Source organism: Mus musculus, chromosome 12, assembly GCF_000001635.26.
Source record: "Mus musculus strain C57BL/6J chromosome 12, GRCm38.p6 C57BL/6J".
Lineage (NCBI taxonomy): Eukaryota > Metazoa > Chordata > Mammalia > Rodentia > Muridae > Mus > Mus musculus.
Window position 1 is genome coordinate 70,662,080 of NC_000078.6, and position 22,126 is coordinate 70,684,205.

General features: G+C 46.1%; 1 long non-coding RNA gene and 2 pseudogenes across 1 annotated transcript; 1 reads left to right on the top strand and 2 right to left on the bottom strand.

The window, feature by feature from the left end:
* Nucleotides 1-662: 662 nt before the first annotated feature.
* On the bottom strand, nucleotides 663-4,978 carry Gm51982 (annotated as a pseudogene).
* A 6,588-nt stretch (nucleotides 4,979-11,566) lies between these two features.
* Nucleotides 11,567-11,667, top strand: LOC115488036 (annotated as a pseudogene).
* Nucleotides 11,668-17,700: 6,033 nt separating this feature from the next.
* Gm32369 lies at nucleotides 17,701-20,136 on the bottom strand. Its single transcript, XR_003950187.1, has 3 exons — nucleotides 19,674-20,136; nucleotides 18,015-18,347; nucleotides 17,701-17,836 (listed from the first exon to the last, which is right to left on the bottom strand). It is a non-coding gene; the product is annotated as a predicted gene, 32369 (long non-coding RNA).
* Nucleotides 20,137-22,126: the final 1,990 nt, after the last annotated feature.

A 22,126-nucleotide genomic window follows, 5' to 3' on the forward strand; every position in this document is an offset into this window, starting at 1 on the left:
ATCCAATTGGGTAATCCTTTGGTCAGCGACAGGTCCAAGCGCGTGGAGTTGACCTGAAGTCTCAATTCTCGAAGGATCTGTTCAAATTCAGCCATCCAATTCTGTAACATATACTGAAAAAGACTTTTTGACAAATTAGCTGCCCTAGTAAATTTAACATACTGAATGGAAATAACACACAATCCCGGAAACTTTTGTTCACATCCCTGCTGAGTTATTTGTCATAATACATCTAGTTGTATCTGGACAAGATCTATGAGTTGATTAACCAGCATGAGACCTCTCTGTATCTTGACATTAGCTGAGGCCTGTTCATCTATGACTGTAGTCACTGAGGCTGACAAAGTGTTAATGGTGTCAGTCATCTGGACCTGTCCAGACAGAACCAAGGCTGTCTGAATTAAGGCCAAACCCAGTTCCCAGTTAGTGGTAAAAAAGCAGGAGAATACTTGAGCATTATACATCACCGTCATTGGGAGTGGAAATGTCGACATTATCCCCCAACGCTGCTCTCTCTTTATTATTGACGCCCTGGACATCACCAAGACGAGGGACATTAGTATTCCCTTGGTCAGTCTGGATTTTTCGGGTGAGTCTTTCCGGTACCCAAAATGGGTTGTCTTCATTCTGTGGGAAAACACAGATAGCTCCCCTGGATCTTATCAAGATAGGATCCGGGCCATACCATTTATTATCAAGGACATTTTTCCATTTAACCATCTCATTGGGCCTATCTGGCTCTGAACAATGACGTTCAGCCGCAGTATGGCCATGAGCATCAATATTTAAAAAATTGAGTGTAAAGAGTGCCAAAGACACCGACACTCTTGGTGCTCGGGGTACAGTCTCCTCAAAAGTTCCCCTCTTCTGTTTTATAAGATAGGTTTTGAGGGTGCGATGCGCACGCTCAACAATACCCTGTCCTTGAGGGTTGTATGGAAGTCCAGTCAGGTGGGTTACGTCCATCTGACGGCAGAACTGTTGGAATTTTTGAGACGTATAAGCTGGTCCATTATCAGTCTTAAGGAGTCTGGGTTTCCCCCAAGCACTCCATGCCTCAAGACAATGTTGAATCACATGTGAGGCTTTTTCTCCAGTTAACGGAGAAGCAAACATGATGCCAGAACATGTGTCAATGGACACATGGAGATATTGAAGTTTTCCAAAGGAAGAAACATGTGTAACATCCATTTGCCAGACCTGTAGAGGTCGAATACCGCGTGGGTTAATTCCCACATGAGGAACTGGCAAGAACTCACAGCAGCTTTGACATTGAGTAACAATGTCACGGGCTTCTTTTCTTGTCAAGGAGAAACGACTGCGTAATGTTTCAGCCGTCACATGAAAATTATTATGAAAATTTCTTGCAGCCTCTACCGGGGATGATAGGGCAGCAGCCACCACTTTAGTGGCCTTATCTGCCAAATCATTTCCCAGAGCCATGGGGCCAGGTAGGCCTGAATGGGCTCTAACATGAGTAATATAAACAGGAGATCTTCTAGATAACAAAACTAATTGTATCTGCTGAAAAATATTGGCAACTCTACTGGAAGGCTTAATCACTCCAGCCACTTCTAAAAGATTTACTGCATTTACCACATAACAGGAATCTGACACAATATTAAGGGGTTCTAAAAAGGTTTTTAAAACTTCTAAGACCACTAAACATTCTACCACTTGAGGTGAATTTTCATTATATTGTTTGGATACCACTTTACCATTAGCCACATAGGCACCTATGCCAGTTTTTGATCCATCAGTATATACCACAATCCCATTTTTAAGTGGGTTTCTTACTGTTATTTGTGGAAACACAACAGATTGATTTTGGGCAAACTGTAAGATTGGATGTTTTGGATAATGGTTATCTATTTTTCCTGAAAAGGAGGTAACTAAAACTGCCCAATCATTAGATGCGGCTGCCAAGGTTTGAACCTGTGCAGCGGTATAAGGTACAATTAAAAGATATGGACTTTGCCCAAAGTGGGTGATTGCTGCTTTTAGGCCTTTAAGGGCAAGCTGTGCAATTGCATCAGGATACCAATCTATTATTTTAGCTGGGGATACGTTTGGATGGATCCACAACAATGGCCCATTCTGCCACAAAACTGCAGTTGGCAATTGTGCTGTCTTAAAGACACACAAACTGAAAGGCTGCGAATCCTCAATACGTTGTAATTGTGCATTCTGTAAGGCCTTTTCCACTTTTTGTAAGGCCTGGTTAGCAGCTAGAGTAAGAGTCCTAGGGGAGGAGATATGAGGATCTCCTTCTAAAATACTAAACAAAGGCCTTAACTCAGCGGAAGGAATCTTTAAAAAAGGTCTGAGCCAATTAATATCTCCCAACAGCTTTTGAAAATCATTTAAGGTATGGAGGTGATCTCTTCTTATCTCTACCTTTTGGGGCACAATCTTATCTGGGGACACCACAGAGCCCAAGAATTGTCCTGTATCAGAAATTTGGACCTTTTCTGTGGCTATCTGTAGACCCCACTGACTTAAAGTTTTAAGTAGAAAAGGATATGCCTTTTGTAGCATGGTAAGGTCTTTATGGCACAGGAGGATGTCATCCATGTAAAGGAGCAAAATTAAAGAGGGGAATTGTTTCCTCACTGGCAAAAGAGCTTCTTGTACATAAAGTTGACACATAGTAGGACTATTGGACATTCCCTGTGGTAAGACCTTCCATTGATACCTCTTATCAGGTTCCATGTGATTAATAGAGGGGATGGTAAAGGCAAATCTGGGCCTATCCCTTGGACACAAAGGTATAGAAAAGAAACAATCTTTAATATCTATAATGATTAAATTCCAGCCACGTGGTAAGGCGGAAAGTACAGGGAGACCCCTCTGTACTGGGCCAAATAAGTTCATTTGCTCATTAATGGCTCTGAGGTCATGGAGCAGTCTCCACTTTCCTGACTTTTTCTTAATTACAAAAATTGGAGTATTCCAAGGTGAGGTAGAGGGTTCAATATGGCCTAATTTTAATTGTTCCTCTACCAGTTGAATCACAGCTTCTAGTTTTTCAGAGGATAGGTGCCATTGAGGAACCCACACTGGGTCCCCTGTTTTCCATGGTATGGGTCGTGCTGCCCCAATGGCCGCTAAGGAAAACCCAGACCCTGTCTGTCTTGGTTTCCATTAGGTGAGATGGGCTCTATCCTTCCCTGTTCTTGATGTCCTAACCCTTTTCCTTCTTTATAACCCATCTTTGCCATGATATTTTTTGCTTTAGCTGAATACCCTCCTGATGGGGTGTTTTCATTGGACAAAATAAGGCCCAAATGCTGCATAATATCCCTTCCCCAGAGGTTAACCGGGAGTGGGAGCACATAAGGTATGAATTTCCCTTGCTGCCCTTCAGAGGATTCCCACGTCAAGGCAACGGAGCTTATAGTGGGACATGATTGATATCCTAGGCCCTGTAATGAATGAGATGACTCTGTGGTGGGCCATGCTTTGGGCCACCAATGTGTAGAAATTATACTTTTATCTGCTCCGGTATCAAGGATGCCTTCAAACTCTTTTCCATTAATCTTAAGGCGGAGCTTAGGTCTATCATTTAAAGATACAACCAAATAGGCAGAATCATTTCCTGAGGAGCCCATTTTCTTTATCTCAGGTCCTGCAGATTTCTCCCTGGTATTATCAGGGAGGAGCAGCAGCTGAGCTATCCTATCTCCTTTACTAATAGAAAAAACGCCTTTAGGGCTTGAGCACAGGACCTGTATTTCAGGGGAATGTTGACAATCCATAATTCCAGGGTGGACTACTAAGCCCTGCAAGGTGAGTGAACCTCGGCCGAGAATAAGGCCCATGGTTCCCGGGGGCAAGGATGGTATAGGCTCCACCGGCACCGGCTGAATACTCATTTGAGGCATTAATAGGAAGTCGGAGGCGGCACGCAGGTCCACCCTTGTGGGTCTTCCTGGGTCGCCTCTCTGACTGCTTCCTGGGTCCTGACAAACCGGTTCCCATATCTTTGAGGGCCCTGGGACCGAGGGCCCGATGACCCGTTTTTTGGCACATCAGTTGATTGACTATCAGGTGGGGGAAGAATTCTGCCCTTTATATCCCTCACAGAGCGACACTGGTCAGCTCTATGATAACCCTTGCCACACTTAGAGCAAAGAGTGAGAGTCCCTCCCTGTTTATCTGGAGCTCTGCAATCTTTCTTAAAATGCCCAGGCTTTCCGCAATTAAAACATGTCCTCTGATTATTTCTGCCCATGGAGCGGTTCTGAGATTGAAGGATGGCAGCCGCTAAACCTGCATTGCTGAGAGGTCCCCCAAGCTCTCGACAGACCCTGAGCCAGTCTTGTAAGCCTTTGTTCTTTCTTGGGGCTATGGCCGCTCGGCACTCCTTTGTGGCTTGCTCGTAGATTAGCTGTTCTATGAGAGGCGCAGCTTGCTCTGACTCTCCAAAAATACGCTCTGCTGCCTCTGTCATTCTGGCCACAAAATCTGAGAAAGATTCCTGAGGTCCCTGGATTATCTTTGTTAACTGACCAGTGGTTTCACCTGCTCGAGAGAGCGCCTTCCAGGCCCTAATAGCCGTGGAAGAAATCTGGGCATAAGCTCCCCAATGGTAGTTTGTCTGATCAGCAGAATAAGCTCCCTGACCCGTTAACAAGTCAAAAGTCCAATCTCTCTGCTCTGGAGTCAAAGCAGCTGCGTTTGCTCGGGCCTGCGCCTGTGCAGCTTCGTGCCAAAGCGCTTTCCATTCCATATATTTGCCCATACTAGGGAGAGCGGCTTTTACAACCGTCTGCCAATCAGCAGGCGTTAGTGCCATACCAGCGAGCCTGTCTAACTGCGCCAAGGTAAAATTAGCATTGGTTCCGTATTTACGAACCGACTCGGCAATTTCCTTAATCTGTACGTATTCTACCGGAGCGTGGACACGCCCACCCTCGGCTCCTTCAAAGACTGGAAATGCCTGTTGTATTTTCTTTTGTTCCTCTCGGGGAATGAATGAGTCTGCGCACTGCCTCTCTGCGCACTGCCTCTCTGCGCACCTCTCTGCGCACTGCCTCTCTGCGCACCTCTCTGCGCATTGCCCCTCTGCGCATTGCTGACGCACTACGCAGGGCGGGGGCTCCGCATAGGGCGGACCTTGAAACCGACTGCCGGGAGGTTGAACAGTACGCTGACTTTCGCCAGCCGCTTTTGGCTTTTTTCTTGACCAATTAGCTGGCTGGTAATGGGCTGCTTCTTCCTCCCAGTCTGTTTCCTCAGAGGAGGATTCTTCACTTGCTTCAGAGCTACTAAGAGCTGGCTTCCTGAGCTCATCTAGTGACGAGTATCTCCTAGAGACCTCCGCTAATCGATCTTTTTTCTTCTCCCTTTTTCCTCTTTTTCTTCTAATCTCTCTCCAGGTATTCCTACCTAACCTTAACTTTTCCTCGGGTTCAAGACCCTTGGAAAGGCCTGTATACTTATTTTGTGTACCATACTTCCTCTTTGTTCCTACTCTCTCTCCCCGCTTTACTTCTGATAGATTGTCCTGAATTTCCTCTAGAATTTTCAGCCCTATCTTAATCACTTGATAGCATGTGAAAAAGAACAAAAGGGCTCCTAACACCAGAAAAAATTCAAGGCCAAACATACTCACTGGTACTCTCGTTCCCCAGCTGAAAAGTTCTGAATTCATACAGTTGAATCCTTCTTAACAGTCTGCTTTACGGGAACCTTTATCACCGTCGTTCCCCAGCTGATGAGTTCTGAATTCGGCAGTTGAATCCTTCTCAACAGTCTGTGTTACGGGAACCTTTATAAACGTGATCCGCAGTTCTGGTTCTGAAATGAAGTATCCCTCCTGCGCCAGTCCGGAGTTTTTTCTCGTCCCGGAATTCGGCACCAATTGTTATTCGTCGCGTTCTCACGACCGGCCAGGAAGAACACAACAACCAGAATCTTCTACGGCAAAGCTTTATTGCTTACATCTTTTGGGGCCAGAGTGTAAGAAGCAAGAGAGAGAGAAAAACGAAACCCCTTCTATTTAAAAGAGAACAACAATTGCCTAGGACGCATCACTCCCTGATTGGCTGCAGCCCATGGCCGAGCTGACGTTCACGGGAAAAACAGAGTACAAGTAGTCGTAAATACCCTTGGCTCATGCGCAAATTATTTGTTTACCAACTTAGAACACAGGATGTCAGCGCCATCTTGTGACGGCGAATGTGGGGGCGGCTTCCCACATGAGCCCAGGGCCTCCTGCAGCAAGTGACATCAAGAAAGCACGCTGTAGCTGAAGCAGACAGTTCCAGGGAGCATGTTAGTGCACTTGTTAGGAACTGCCTCAACAATGCCAGGAATGGTTCTCACCAGCCTGCCCTCTGCAGTTCTGTATTTGCAAATTCCCACTTTCTACTTGGGAGTCTAGGTTGATGAGGAGGGCACCTGGATCCTGGGTGGCAACCCTGAGCCAAGCAGTCCCTCCTTTCCAGCCACCATGGAGTTTTGTGTAGCCATGTTACAGCTGTGCAGAGGAAAAAGACGATTGTAGCTCCCACAGGAATGGAATTTCATCTGTGGATCTCATAGGCACTTACGTAATGCGAATCCTACTTCTGGTCAGTTCAGAGCTTGGCTTATCTTTAGACCCAATCACAAGATGCTTATTTAAGGTGATGATGAAACCCAGGCGGTGGTGGGGTGCCTGGTGCACACCTTTGATCTCAGCACTGGGGAGGCAGAAGCCTGGTCCACAGAGGGAGTTCCAGGACCACCACAACTACACAGAGAAACCCTGTCTAGAAAAACAAACAAGTAAAACAGGAATAATAATTTTAAAAAATGGTGGAGAGGTGGCACAGTGGTTGAGACCACTTGTTGCTTTGCAGAGGACCTGGGTTCAAGTCTAAGCACCTATATGGTGGCTCGCAACCACTCCAGTTCTGTAACTCTAGTTCATAACATCAGTTCCATAAAATCTGAAACCCTCTTCTAACTTCCAAAGGCACCAGCCACACAGGTGGTATGCATACATACATACATACATACAAACATACATAGATACAAACATACATAGATACATACATACATACATACACACACATGCAAGCAAAACACTTATACAAAAAAAGGAAGAAATTTAATTTAAATTTGAAGAAAGAAAGTGACCTGCAGATTGAAGACAGTGATTGCTCACTTTAAATCATTAACACGCATAATCATAGCAGCAATAGTTTATCTTGCAACCCTTAAAAATGACGGAATATTACCTGAAAAGATACCACATTCATGGTAATAAGAGCAAGCAACAAATTTCATATATATGGTATGTATGTATACATATATACATACATGCACACATTGAGTGTGTGTGTGTGTGTGTGTAAATCAAACCCATTTTTATTTTGGTAACCATAGTTTAACATTCTGGAGGCAACAGTGCAGACACTCTCAGGTACTTGCTACAAATGCAAATTCTTAAGCCTCAGTCAGACCTAAACCAGAACACTGGGTGGGATCCGCTTGTGAGCGCGGCCGCCAGGTCCTTCTGATGGGTTTTCCAGCAGAGGCCTGGCTACCTCTACTGTACACTGTGTCCCGCTTTACTCTGCTACTGTGCATAGATAATATCCTAGGGTCCATTGTGAATCTATAATTCCATTATAATGGGAATAAATTTCCAGTAAGTCAACTGCTTATGTTTTAGATAAAGATTTCGATGTCATGGCTTCTAGCTTTGTATTCACACATGCTTCTCATTTACCAGGACTGTGATATTAAAAGCTGCAAAATTATATGCCCCCCCCCAAATGCTCTAACAATAAGCAAAAGGCTTCTCAGTGCAAAGGCCCACGGCCTTTCAGACTTTAGGCACAGGGTTCCTTGGGTGTCTTATTAAATGCACGCCTGGCCTGAGGCCCTGTTTCCTGGATTTCTAGCCAGCTCTGGGCTGCTACTCTGTGGATCATGCTTTTGAACAGCCAGTTGCTCCAGTGTTATTCATGGTTCCTGGGGAGGTCAAGTCATGGGGATTTCCACCGTGACACTCTGCCTTGAACACTGTCTAGATGTTTAACAAAGAACTATACTCGGAAAAACAGAGGAAAGAATTTTGAAATCTTTCTTTAGAATCTGCCTTACTTTTCCTACATCTCTCTATATGTGCAGTCTGAGCTTTAGAAAACATTTCCAAGAATGGATTAAAAAGAAACACATTTGTTGGCCCTATAACATCGCCGAAACTTGTGTTGTCGGGGGGATCCAAAGCAGCTTTGTGAGGGGTAGAAGCCAAGAGGAAAGGATCCATATGACTGCAATTTTTCCAGTATATCAGACATCTAACTAGGTGGATGTAAGGTGTGAAGTGACATATCTTAGAAACACAAAGGAAATGCTGGCTTTGGGTCATGACTAAACCCAAGTCTTGGAATAACATTCTCAAAACTGGGTCTCATACTATGTTCTTCTTGGACTTTTTTGGGGTCAATTTTATATAAACCAGAATCACCTGGGAAGAGAAACTTAATTGAGAAAATGCTTCCATCCAGATTGCCGATAGGGCATTTTCTTGATTAAGGTTGACTTGGCTAACACCCCTGTTAATCCCACACAGTGAGAATAAGAACTCTACTAAACTTTTGAGACAAATTTGAAACAAGCTTTATTAAACACCGGTTGGGACAATGGACACTGGCCTGGTCTATACCCGGGAGTATGGCACCAAATTATATTAGTCAGAGGCTTATATAGGCTACGTACTTCCTGCCTTTGTCTAATGGGGGCAAGCACACATCCTGGCTTACTTCCTGCCTACGTACCTCATGCCTATGTGTGATCGAGCACTTCCTGTGGAGTTGAGGCAACCAAGCTTCTTTGCAGAAGCAAAAACACATGGCTCGTTATCTTACCCGCACAACAGCCCCCAGCATTCCAGGAAGCTATTTGTCTTCGGGCAAGTGGGGCTTACAGGTTTGAGGTATTTTGTTTTGTTTTATAGAGTTCTTGAGCACAGTAATTTAAACTTAGAACATAATGTTAACCACCACAGTGGGCAGGCTCAGCCCTCAGGGAGCAAAATCGCCACTGGACAGGTTGTTTCCAGTTCTCTAAGAAAGCAGCTTGAGCTAGCCAGGAGCAGCAAGTCCATGAGCCGCACTCCTCCATGCATGGTCTCTGCTCCGTTCAGCCTCCAGGTTCCTGCTTTGGTTTCCTCACAGGGATGGGCTGTGACCTGGAAGTGTAAGATGAAGGAAACCCTTTCCTCCCCAAGTGGTTTTTGGTCACAGTATCACAACAATAGAAGCTTAAGACATACCATTTCTAAACTCTGATAATTTTTTTTCCTACAGTGGCTTTATTTTCAGTCTCTCTTGCCCTACCTAGGACTGTAACTAACTGTCAGTTGTGGGTTCTGCAGTCACTACAGTAAAAAAATAAAATAAAATAAAAATCATCTCTGCACATGGTTCATAACCTCACCCCTGAATCTGCTGACGTCGGCCACCTGTATACTTCTGAAAAAGTCTACGAGTGGCAATAACCTCATGCAAGCAAGCAGAGGGAAGGGTGAGGTCCCAATCCCAATGAAAATCCGTTTTACTGCAAGAATAGGGGGTGGGGGAGGGGTGGATGTCAGAGTGTAAGGTGGTGTGATTTCTCTGATCTCCAAGCCCTCTGTATTTGTTGGAAAGCAGGGTTAAGTGCTTTAAGCAAAATCACATAGATCATGACCAGTGGAGCCAGGATTTCCTAACTTCTTTATTGGTCTGTCCTCTCTTCTGTTGCCTTCTTGGAATCTAGTACTTAATCAGATATGGAGCCTTGGTACCGTCTGCCTTATCTTTTTGAATATTGTCTTTAATGATGTATCCTGCTGTATTCAACTTAAAGAAACTGTAATAGTTCATTTATCATCTTTGACTCTTACATTGACTGCCCAGAGTAAGAAAACCACATTCCTTCAGTGGTAGTAATCCTCGATGCTCCTTTGCTCCTTGGGGAAGCACGTCGAGGCTTGACAAAGTGTGTCTTGCCTATCTCCTTGGAAGGACTCTGAGCCATAGCCTAGTGATCCTATGAAGAAGGTAGATGCCCAATGTGTGGAGAAGCTCGTACCAGCCCCTCCATCCTTCTGTGGTGTGTTTTTAACCCTACAGCTTGATTAATAGTCTAGTTTAGGTCTCCCCTTGTGGGTGGTGTGTCGCTTTTTCAACTTTCCCAGGTTCTGTGATATCCCCACGGACAGGTAGAGGCATGCATGGAAAATCTGGAGTTCTGCCCACAAGGCATGTCTGCCGTTTGCAAAGGGGCAATGTAGCAATTACGTGAGTAACACAGTGGCAAGTCTTCTATGAGAAACCAAAGCTAGAAAGGGAGGGATCTTCTCCTTGGAGGATGGGCACTGGGTGAACGGACTCTTAGCTTAGGACTGTGTTTTCCTTTCTCTCGCTCTCCCCAAATTCAATCCCTATCTCTCTAGACATCTTTTTTTTTCTGAGTCCTTCATTGTGGCACCCAATCAGTCATGGAGAGGAAAGAGGAAGAGCTGACTAGAAGGTTACAGTCTGCCTGTTCATAGCAACTGAAAGTTTTCTTAGGTTCTGGTTCCAGGGGAGGGAGCCGAAGAACTCACCCTGGTGTCTGAAGGGTTGCGAGCAGCAGCCAGGCTCCTGGTGGCTCCTGGAGCAGGTAGGAAAATGTAGTTTATGCTTGTATTTTGCTTTGTGTGAAGTAGAGTCTGAAGACAGACTGAACCCTAAGTGTCCGATAATGGGTACAATAAGATGGCCAGAGTGTCCAAGTGCTTTGACTCCCTCTGTGAAGCCCGAGCTAATGAGAAGGTTGGTTTTACTGTGGAAACCATCTGTGCCTTGAGCCTTCTCTGGAGAGTTGTCCAATGTTAGAGCCACGCAGGCAAGATGGGAAGGAGCTCACATTTTCATGAACTGGTGCTTGTGATTTCTGAACTTTCCTTGTGTGCACTTAGTGTGTGCGTGCGTTGTCTGCGGACACACACACCGTTATAAAGGACACTGACTGTCACAGTCACAGATACTTATCTGATCAAAAGCCCCACTTAACACACGCTTCTATAACAACAATGGCTCCTTGAGAGACACTACCATGTGTTCTTATAAAGCAACCCGAGAGTCTGAGAAACATTAAGTTGGTGATGGTTCCATTAACGTCAGTTACAGGCTCAGGCCTCCCGGGTCACAAAAGATATCTACACATTTTGGGTTCATGCGTCTCTTTATAAGGAATGTAACTTAACAAAACCAGATGGAGAGGTCGTAAAACAAATGGGATGAGCTATTGCGGGCTTTGTCATAACCCGATCCTAAGGGCTGTAAAAGTAAAAAGGGCTGAGAGAAGGAAGTAATGAAGGGGCGGTGGGGAGGAACAATACGGAATTTGTGAGAATTTTTCCGTCTGCTTTTCAAAGGCAAACTAAGTAAGCCCGGGAGTCTGCAACCAGACAATCATCTGTCAGATAAGATATTTAAGGATCTCGTCATTACATCAGTGCTTTGTAGTGACTGCTGTTGGCCATTGTATGAGAGGGGGTGGGGGTGGGGAGAAGAGACACCTGGCATGCAGGGCTAGAGTGCTCCCTTTGGTAGCACATGCACTAAAATCAGAACGGTGCAGGGAGGATTAGCACTGCCCCTGCACAAGGATATCATGCGAAAGATTCTACTTTCTCTTTAAATGCTAAGCAGTGCTCTCTGAGCTTTCGGCACAGGGCTAACCCCTCAGGTATGTACCTCTGTATCCATGTGTCTGTGTCTATATCTCTACCTATCCTTCTCCCTTTCTTCAGTAACCTTACCTGCCTCATCACGGTGACCAACAAAAACACAGCAGCAGTTTTGGTGCAGTTGTAGGAAGGAAGTTTGCTGGCACTGTCCAGGTAGGCAGGGCATCTGATAAAATTAATAGCATCTCCCAGGCTTCTCTGATTGATTCAAGCTTTCTTAAAGTCCGGTTTTTGGTGGACTAGCGATAGTCAGTGCTCTGCTATGGGACTTACATACTGGCTGTGAGCTCCACATTTCCTGGGAGAGAACATTGCTTGCTCTTCGTCTGAGAGGAGGTACAAGTCAGGGAAGGCTCTGCCCTGTTCCCCCAGACCCTCCTTCCTTCTGAGGAGTCTTTTCTGGTGTCTCCTGGGGTCCTTCTTTTCCACTTTGGATCATATCTGAATGCTTCTGGCCTGAAGTAAGGATGACTGGGCCTTCCTTTGTCCTTGGCCCAGGCCATCCCTGCCACTGGACAATGAAACATCAGTCGTTCTACTGCAGACCCGGAGTCAAGGCTGGTAGGTGTGGCCATGGCCTTTTTCCCAGAATGCACTCTTCCTTCTCACTTCTTCCCTATATCTTCTTCCTTTCTGGCTTTGCTGTGTCATTCCCTCCTCTAGAAAGTCCTGACTTTATCCCTTGCAGTCCTTTGGCTCTGCCTGCCTCCAAACTCATGCTGAGCACAGTCTCTGTAGTAGACATCTTTTCCAGGGCTGTAAAACCCTGATCTAGTATATACTTTACAATATACTTGTAAGCTGGGGAAAATAAAAGGAGAGGCAGGGAAGGAAGGAAGGAAGGAAGGAAGGAAGGAAGGAAGGAAGGAAGGAAGGAAGGAAGGGAGGGAGGGAGGGAGGGAGGGAAGAAGGGAGGGAGGGAAGAAGGGAGGGAGGGAGGGAGGGAGGGAGGGAGGGAGGGAGGGAGGGAGGGAGGGAGGGAGGGAGGGAGAAACCGAGTCTCCTACCTGTTTGTGAGTAAGGTCAGATTGATGGGCTGCTGCAGAGCCTCCACTACAACCTATGAGGAGAGATAGTTGAGCTGAGCCTGAGGATTGCCCGAGAGAAGACAGTACAGAGCCACGAGGAGGGGCAGAAGCTGCTGCCATCCCAGCCTGCTCAGCTCCCTTTTCTACCATGAAGCCTCAGAAAAGGTCTGCTAGAGACCACCAGGGAGACCAAAGGACTCCTCCACGGCCTGTGGTGACTTTTCTCTACAGTGCTCTGTCATGCCTGTCTTTGAGGCCTGGCAGCTGACATTTATCTTGGTCCCCATTGATACAGAAGCACTGTGCAACCTGCTCATCGCTTGCCATTTAAGGCCCACGGGGTCCCTTGGGCATGGGGGTAGGGAGTTCTGCTTGCCCAGCGCTGGTACTTCTGGAGACAGGCTCCAGCCTTAAAGGTCAAGTTTTCCATGCCTGTTTTCCCTTCTCTTGATGTTCAGCTTGTACAGTTAACCCCTTGAAGGCCCAGGGGCCTCTATTCATCATCTTCCACTGTCCACTCCTAGGAAACGATTCCCATGAAGAAGTCAAGAAGTCTCTGGGCTACTTACCCTTCAACTCCATGTGTTACTAGTGATGGCCGAGGCTCGCTCAGGAGGGGTGCTCTCACCTCCTGAGCCCCTTCATCCTTTCGATCTATGATTTCAAGTCTTCTGGGATGTAGATTTGTGTCTCACAAGGCTAGAGATGTCAGGGATTGGCTCGTGCTAATCTCAGTACCAAGGGGTTGGCTAGTGTTCTCTGGCTAACTTGGACAGTGCCTTGGGCCTCCATCTCTTTAGGTTTCTTGGAAACCGTTGTTATTGTGAGATTTGGAATGAATTACTGAAATATAACCAGCTTTGATATTTGGCCTTAACTTTAAGCCTCAAAGGCTTTCCTTTAAAAAAAAATGAGCAAATTAGAGATTCAAAATGAAAAATATTAAAGGAGGATAATCTCATTGAGTACCTACTGTGAGCCAGTACTCTACTCTACTAGACTTTTTTACATATGAAGCTGCATTCCATCCTGACCGCAACCAACAGAACAGAAAGACTGAAGGCTACGAATTATAAAGACTTAGGCTAGTCACCATGGTGACAGTGGAGTACAAATGTAGGTCAGAGTCAAACCTTGATTTCAAACAACTTCTCTGTGGACAGCGTCCTCAGATGCCTCCTCTCATATAATCGCCACAACCCTGGAACACAGGCACAGACACAGACATGACACTTAACTTGGCGGGTGAGAAAACTGAGAGTCAAGTACTTCCTGTCTAATGGAAACTAAAGCTCCCATTACATTTACTCCTCTCAAACACAGCGGATTTCCTGGGAAATGATGTGGACCTGAAAATGTTTAAGCTCCTGGGTCCTAGTTAACAGTATTCTCTTCACATAGCTTCTGATTGTCCCAGCCTGATGTCAGGTTATAAACAATGTGACAGCCTCCATCTTTGCCACAGCCTCCCTCTCTGAGGCCACTCATTCTAAGGGACGCCAGCTGTCTCGCTGTGAGAGATGATGTGGAGAGAGGCTCCTGTGGAGAGCAGTGTGGTGAAAGTACCTCAGCTGCTGTAGGATCCCAAGCCTTTTCACCAGAAAACTGCCATCAGCTACATCCAGGCCTTGTAAGCAGAAGGCGCCAGTTAAACATTGCTACAGGGCAAACATCATAAACAGCCATGACCTAAAACTACTTCAATGAATTCTTTCTCATGGCTCACTGGGCTAACAAACCCACGATTTCTTCTGCTGGCTTGTCCTCTGCATACACATGCACTTCGTGAGCTACAGGTTTAAATGGGAGTCACTCCAGGGATCAGGGCAGCTGGGACACCTGAGCTGACCTTTTGTGGAAGACTTTATCAACAGCTGGATAAGAGCAGGAGCTACAGAATGTCTTGCGGGCTGGCCTTGGAAATTGAATATCACCTCTGCCGTGTTCTATGGAGTAAGTCAAGTGAAGGATCCACCTAGGTTTGAAAGATGGAGATGTGAATGCTTGGTTTTTCTCTTGTTCTTGTTATTTTGAGCAAAGTCCTGCCTTTCACCATTGCTTATCATGACAGGTGCTGCATACCTCACCCACCTACCTATCCTCAAATTTCTAGCAATCCTCCGACCTCAGGATCCACATGTAGAAAAAACTTGTTTCTTGTTTCAAATGTATTTTTATTAAATTTTTGAGAATTTCGTGCAGTGTATTTTGGTCATTTTTACGCTAACCCTTCCCTCAACTCTCTCTAGATCCATCCTCCCGTCTCTACCAACCCAATGTCATGGAGTTTTGTTTTGTTTTGTTTTGTTTTGTCTTGTTTTGTTTTGTTTTGTTTTGTCTTTAACCATAGCTCGTGGAACCCAGTTTATGCTGCCCATATCCTCCTAGGTGTAGAATCATCCACTGCAGTGTAGTCAACCTACCAGGGGCACGCTCTTAAAGAAAACCAATTATTCCTCCCTCTGAAGCCATCAGCTGTCCACAGCCCCTCAGTTGACAACATCTTCAAATAATTTGCTCTTATTTTGAATTACTGAAACCCACCTTCTGACAATGTGTATACATGCCTCCCTTGTGCAAACCATGATCATCTTCTCAAGGCCCCCCGAACTCTTTTTCACTGACCACACAAGGTTCAAAGTTCACCATCTTATGTTCTGCATCCAGTTCAGATATGCTAAAGGTATCTTGTATCATAATAGGTCTCTTCATCCAGAGGGGAAGTGTCTTAGTTAGGGCTTCTACTGCTGTGAAGAGACACCATGACCATGACAACTCTTATAATGGTAAACATTTCACTGAAGCTGGCTAGCAGTTCAGAGATTGAGCCCATTACCATCATGGTGGGAAGCATGGTGGCATGCAGGCAGACACAGTGCTGGAAAGGAACTGGAAGTTCTACATTAGGATCCACAGGCAGCAGAAAGAGAGTGAGACACTGGGCCTGCCTTGAGCTCTTGAGACCTCAAAGCTCACCCACATTATCACACTTCCTCCAACAAGGCCACACCTATTTCAACGAGGCCACATCTCCTAATAGTGCCACTCCCTATGAGCCGGTGGGGGCCCTTTTCGTTCAAAGGACTGCAGAAAGATTACCTTCCAACATAGCCAGTCTAAGTCTATCTCTTTCCCCTAAGATCTGCTTCCAAACTAAGCCGTATACCTGACATCTAAGGAAGCTCCCGAATAGGCCGATCCTTCACTGTGAAGGAGAGAGATAAGCCACAGCACTGACAGGCAGTCCATAGCTATTCTTGATCTGTCTGATCAGGCTGCCAAGTTCTCCTACCTAAGCAGGCCTGGTTCCTTGAAAAAAATCCTGGCTCTACTTTTGACTCACTACCTGGGTTCTTTAGTCTACATTCTGAGATGTCTTTAGGGGAAGAAATGGCTTATGTTTGCTGTTCCATAGTGCTCTCAGTGTGATGCCTGACTCTGGACAGTGGAGAGTCAAGACTTTTCCTGTCATTTTAAACTGCTGCAGTGGTCTGGTAGAACACCTTTTCTTGTGAGCGCCCGACTCGCCAGCAAAGCAGATGCTACACCAGGATCCTTCTGCACACGTTTATTGGGAGAGCTTGATTGCAGAGGCGAAAAGACCCCAAGCCCAGAGCTGGTGCTGCTTATATAGGCCTAGGAGAGGCGTGTCTCACACCCGGATTGGTTATGCTTTCCACCTCATTTGCATGTTCCTCATCTGATTGGTTATTCTCTCTCAGTACCTCATGGAGCCTCATTATCATGCCCGGGCCAGGCAGTGACTTGGTGAAAAACTTTACTGCATATGTACACATTGGCTGTTTACCCAAACTTATGCATGGTGGCCAGCGGTAGCCAGTGCCACCTTGTAATGGCATATGTGGTTTCCCACAACCTTTGAAACTGTTGTAGAATTTCTATGTCCCTTATCATGCTGAGCATTCCACAAAGTTTGTACCCACAATGCTTTTGGGGACAGGTCTCTGTCTGTACTAGTCCTGGCTAAGAAAATATGCAAATCACATATGTGAGCCACAAATGCATGTTTTAAAAGTCTAATAGCTATTTTATGTGAGTGTGTGTGTGTGTGTGTGTGTGTGTAATTCTGAAGATTCACCCAGGTCCTTTTGCTTGCTAGGTAAGTACTCTGCCATTGAACTGTACCCAAAATCCATGACATTAGAAAGAGAGAGAGAGAGAGAGAGAGAGAGTAAAGAGAAAGAGGTTAAAGTAATTTTAGTAATATATTTCACTTAATCCAATATTTCTAAAATCTCATTTCAGTAAGAAATCATCATAAAAATTATTAAGATATTTTGTGGTTTTTATATGATGTTTTAAAGCTCCAATACTTATTTTTCATGTTAACTGCCTCTCAGCTTAGACTGGCCACATTTCCACTGCCCAGCTTCACGGGGCTGATGTTTGCCACAATGGACAGACAGACTGCTCTGTGCTGCTCAGGGTGGGAGTAGACTTTAGCAGATCTCCTGCGGCTAAACAGGTTTCCTCACTACTTCTCCAAGTCTCCCAGGTCTGCGTGTGTGAGGAAGGGCCTTGTAGTTCAGCCTCCGATTGCCATAGGCCATCCCGTGCATTGAGAATCTTTAGCTGGCTGGCAGGAATGGATATGGAGACCAGCTTTGTCTTCTAACATCGTGTTCTGGGCCATCCTTGATCTATCTTTTAGGCAGACCCACAGATGTAGTAGTAGTAGTAGTAGTAGTAGTAGTAGTAGTATATTATTTTGTCAATTATGACAGAGGATACTTTTGCTAGTTGTCACACTAGCATGGGTTTCTCTTTTTTTGCTCTTCTGTGATCATCTCCCTCTGCTCTCTGCCCTCTGCCCTGTACCAGCCACTTCTGAAGCCAATGGTACCTGTCGTAGATCTTTGGCACTACTGAACCCATTCATGAATTTTTTGTCTTAATGACCAATCACAGAACAACAAACAACGACAACATTAGTGACTTCAATCAGCTATTTATAGTGACTGGCTCGTTCAATCTCTGCTGTAATTACCCAGGCTTATTGTGTAGCTTCTTTCAGCGGGAAGGCCCACTGTGGGGCTGAGCTCAGCTGGGACAGATGCGCCTTGCTTTCCTGTAAGAATAGAGATTTGTTGTGTGAGGACTTAGGAAGACTCTCATTGGAGGTTCTTCTGGTCTCATTGGACCACGCATGCCATATGATTCAAGCCTACAGTCGACCCCAGGAGCAGAGGAGAGGACTGTAAAGAGTCTCCCGGTCTCTCTTACAGGTTCCTTACTCAGTTACTCACCGTATCTGACATAAAGCCGTTTTCAGCACAGGCAGCTTCTCGGCCACCTGCCCAAAGCCCCAGACACAGATGCCAGAATTCCCTTCCACAGCTGCTGTTTCGTGCGCATGTGCTGTGGCCACAGTCCACACGGAGCAGAGCTGAGCAGATGCGAAGGCTTGCCGGTGAGGTGTCACTTGGAATCGCAGGGCCATTTCTAATCCAGGCTGTTCCCACCCAGTTCCCATGCTGTGCCGTCAGTAGATGGTGTGGGATAAGTGACCAGATCACAGGATTCCTTCCCTCACAGAGGCGCCTCGCCCTCCCTTAGCTCAGCCGAAGCACATGGCTTTTCTGTAATAGGAAAAGTCGCTGGCTGGTGTTAACAGACAAGTGAGGGAAGAGGAATTGGGTTCCCAGTGCCCAATTTAACTCTTCATATTTTATGTTTTAGTTCCACAGTGTGATGGAATGTCAGACTTCCCATACAGAAAAAAACTGGCTAAGATTTGCTTAAGTGCTTGTTACTTATGTGTCCGTAACTGCACAAAAGACTTCAACAACTTCCTCTCATATGTTTCTCAAGACAGTTTTTTACACATGAGAAAACAAGGCACAGAGAAGTTGGTTAACCACCTGAGGTCACACAGCAAACAGGCCTGAACTCAGGCAGCCTGCGTTCACACCCCACAGCTGCCTGCACACAGACAGCGCAAAGGAGACAACGATAGCTGATGGAGGAAGGCGTGGAAGCCAAGGCTCGGCTGGAAGTAGACCGCCTTCCAGACCCTGTTCAGTAACTTGGTCCTTCAGGCTTTCCATACAAAATTTTTCTAGGACGCTGACTCCCATCTGATGAACTACTCTCTTATTCACGCCCCCCACCCCCCGACCCCCACCCCCATTTTTTTTCATAGTCTATTTCACTTGAGTCTCATATCTGAACTAAGCTGGGAAAATTGAAAGCATCCTAATGTGTTGTGGAAATAATAATTTGGTGGCCCTGAACCTGACCAGAGAGCATGCTGAGTCTGGGAAGACCTCTGCAGGGCTCCCGCTTGCCTCAAGAAGAACCCACAGCCCCGGATAAAAATGGTCTGCTCCTCTCTTTACCCGTTAGGATTTATGATGCGTGAAAGAGCCAGGTTTGCAGGGAGAGGAAAAGAAGCCACTCACATTTATAACTAAGGCTTTTCAAACCTTCCCAAATGCCTAGGTGGTTTCGGCAGCTACCAGGGAGAAATGCTAAAGATGTAAATTGAGGTAGAAGAATATGATGCCGAGTGCACGCAATGGGAAAAGTTTGGATGACGTAAGGTCTGAGTCACGCCATCATTTCATTCTTACTTGTGTGAATACAGCCAGGCAAAGTCACGCAATGCATACTGTGCTATCTATCTACTTTTGTTAGTGTAATGAAATACCCAAATCAGAGTAGCTTTATAAAGAAGTGAGGTTTATTTTGAGGAATCAGGAAGCATGAGCCTGGCTTTGGCTAGGCTCTTGGTGTGGGCCTCTGGGCTGTGACATCATGGCAGAAACACAGTGGGTAAGATGAGATCATGCAACAAAACAAGAAGCTAGAGAGAGGCTAGAGCCCTGTGATCCCCTGGAGGCGCACTGCCTACAACCCAGACACCACCCACAAGGCCCTACACCCCAGGGGCCCCACAGCCTCACCTTCCACATCACTGGAGGACCAAGCCCCAGCAAGGATCATCTGAAGAGACAAAGCCCTTCCAAGCCACAGCAAAGGCTTTGGGGAAGCTTGCCGGCTAACCAGGTGACTGAGCGGTACCCTGCAGGCGCCTCTTTCCCTGACATTGCATAAATTGTCGACTGGTGTGGGTTTAACATCGCCCTACATACTGAATAAGAGACTGGAAACAGAAACTCAGAATCTGTCCGTGCCTTCTCTTTCTGTCTCCTTTGAGGTGTTCATACCATTTGTGGTCAGCGCCTTGAGCATTTATAACCAGAAGCATTCCAGAGCAGTAGTTACCAATTCTCTCCATGTAACCTCACTTTACTGAGGGATGCTGTTTATTCCCATCTTCCGCATCATCTTCTCTGTGGGATAATGTTACCTCCTCTGCGCTTCCTTCCTTCCTTCCTTCCTTCCTTCCTTCTTTCCTTCCTTCCTTCCTTCCTTCCTTCCTTCCTTCCTTCCTTCCTTCTGTCCTTCCTTCCCCTCTCTCTTTCTTTTCCTTTCTTTCTTTCTTTCTTTCTTTCTTTCTTTCTTTCTTTCTTTCTTTCTTTTTTTTTCTAGACAGGGTTTCTCTGTGTAGCCCTGACTGTCCTGAAACTCACTCTGTAGACCAGGCTGGCCTTGAACTCAGGCTGCCTCTGCCTTCCAAGTGCTGGGATTAAAGGCGTGTGCCCCCACTATCTTTCTATACAGCTCAGATTCCTGGCTTATTACAGAAACCTTTAGTTTTAGGATTTATATCTAACTAATCCCATATTTGTAAAGGAGAAGGCCATGCATCTATCTCGGGACTAAGCACCATCTCAATTAGACGATTTCCTTCCTAGCCAAATTTTGTATGCAAATAACAGAGGTTTCCTTAACTGTACTTTGGCTTGGGTGGAACCTCATTGCTGACAGACTGGCAGCAAACAGGCATCTACTTTGAAGTGTGGGCAACACTTCTATTGGATTCTCTGTAGTATTGGGTAGCCTCAGACATCTCTCCTTTGGCCCATCAGGGAGAGGAGGTCTAACAAGAGAGTAGACAGGCAAGGAAGGAGACTGTACTACTTTGAGTCAGGCCACAGTAGGTGTTCCCAGTCTGGAGGCAAGCTGCTGGGGCAGGGGTGGGGGTGGGGTGGGAGGGGGGAGCGGTAACGGGAGCTGAGAGCTGTCACTCAACCACATTTTCAGCACCACACTCAAAGCAATTTTCTTTTAGACAAAGATTTATTAGGCTGCTGGAAAGAACATAGTGGACTATGCTTGCCCAAATTTGTTTTTACAATGTTTCTATTTAAATTTAGACAGCGGCTGCCAGTTACCTTAGTTGAGTCACTCAGATCCTAGCTGAGATGCTGAAGAGCCAGTGGCACCTGCAGCCACACCTCTCCTTCCTCTTCAGGTCCCGTGGCTTAACCCTGCTCTTTGGGAGCCTGTTCTCTAGTGAAGCTCATTCTTACAGTTCAGACTGAAGCCAGAAATCTTTGCCCCAGTGGCTGACACATCTCTAGCTATGAGGCAGAATGCCCTCCTAGAGGAGTGTCCACCACGCGTAGGCCAATTCATTATGCTAACCAATGTATTTTTATCTTTCCAATTTATTTCTTGATATTATAATATAATTGCATCATTTCTCTATCCCCTTTACTCCTCCAAACCCTCCCCTCTGTCCATCCTTGCTCTCTTACAAATTCATGACCTCTTATTTCATTAATTGTTAAAAGTACTTATCATTTATTTTAAAACAGAGAGCTTATTTTCAATTTTTTTTACATGAATTGGCTATGCTGGTCCATTCTTTTTTGTTTGCTTGCTTGCTTGCTTGCTTGCCTGCCTGCCTGCCTGCCTGCCTGCCTGCCTGCCTGCTTGCCTGCCTGCCTGCCTGCCTGCCTGCCTGCCTGCCTGCCTGCCTGCTTGCCTGCTTGCCTGCTTGCCTGCTTGCCTGCTTGCCTGCTTGCCTGCTTGCCTGCTTGCCTGCTTGCCTGCTTGCCTGCTTGCCTGCTTGCCTGCTTGCCTGCTTGCCTGCTTGCCTGCTTGCCTGCTTGCCTGCTTGCCTGCTTGCCTGCTTGCCTGCTTGCCTGCTTGCCTGCTTGCCTGCTTGCCTGCTTGCCTGCTTGCCTGCTTGCCTGCTTGCCTGCTTGCCTGCTTGCCTGCTTGCCTGCTTGCCTGCTTGCCTGCTTGCCTGCTTGCTTGTTCACTTGAGATAGGGTTTCTCTGTGTAGACCTGACTGTCCTGGAACTCTCCCCATAGACCAGGCTGACTTCAAACTCAAGATCCAACTCAAGGATCCTCTGCTGGAACCAAGGGCCTATAACTCCACACCTGGCCGGTCCATTCTTTTTTTATAACCATCTAGGCACTTCTAAGAGAAGAACAGGGATTCAGAGGTCAGAGACAAAGACAAAGGTTCTGTCTAGAATAAAATCCACCAAGCCTGGA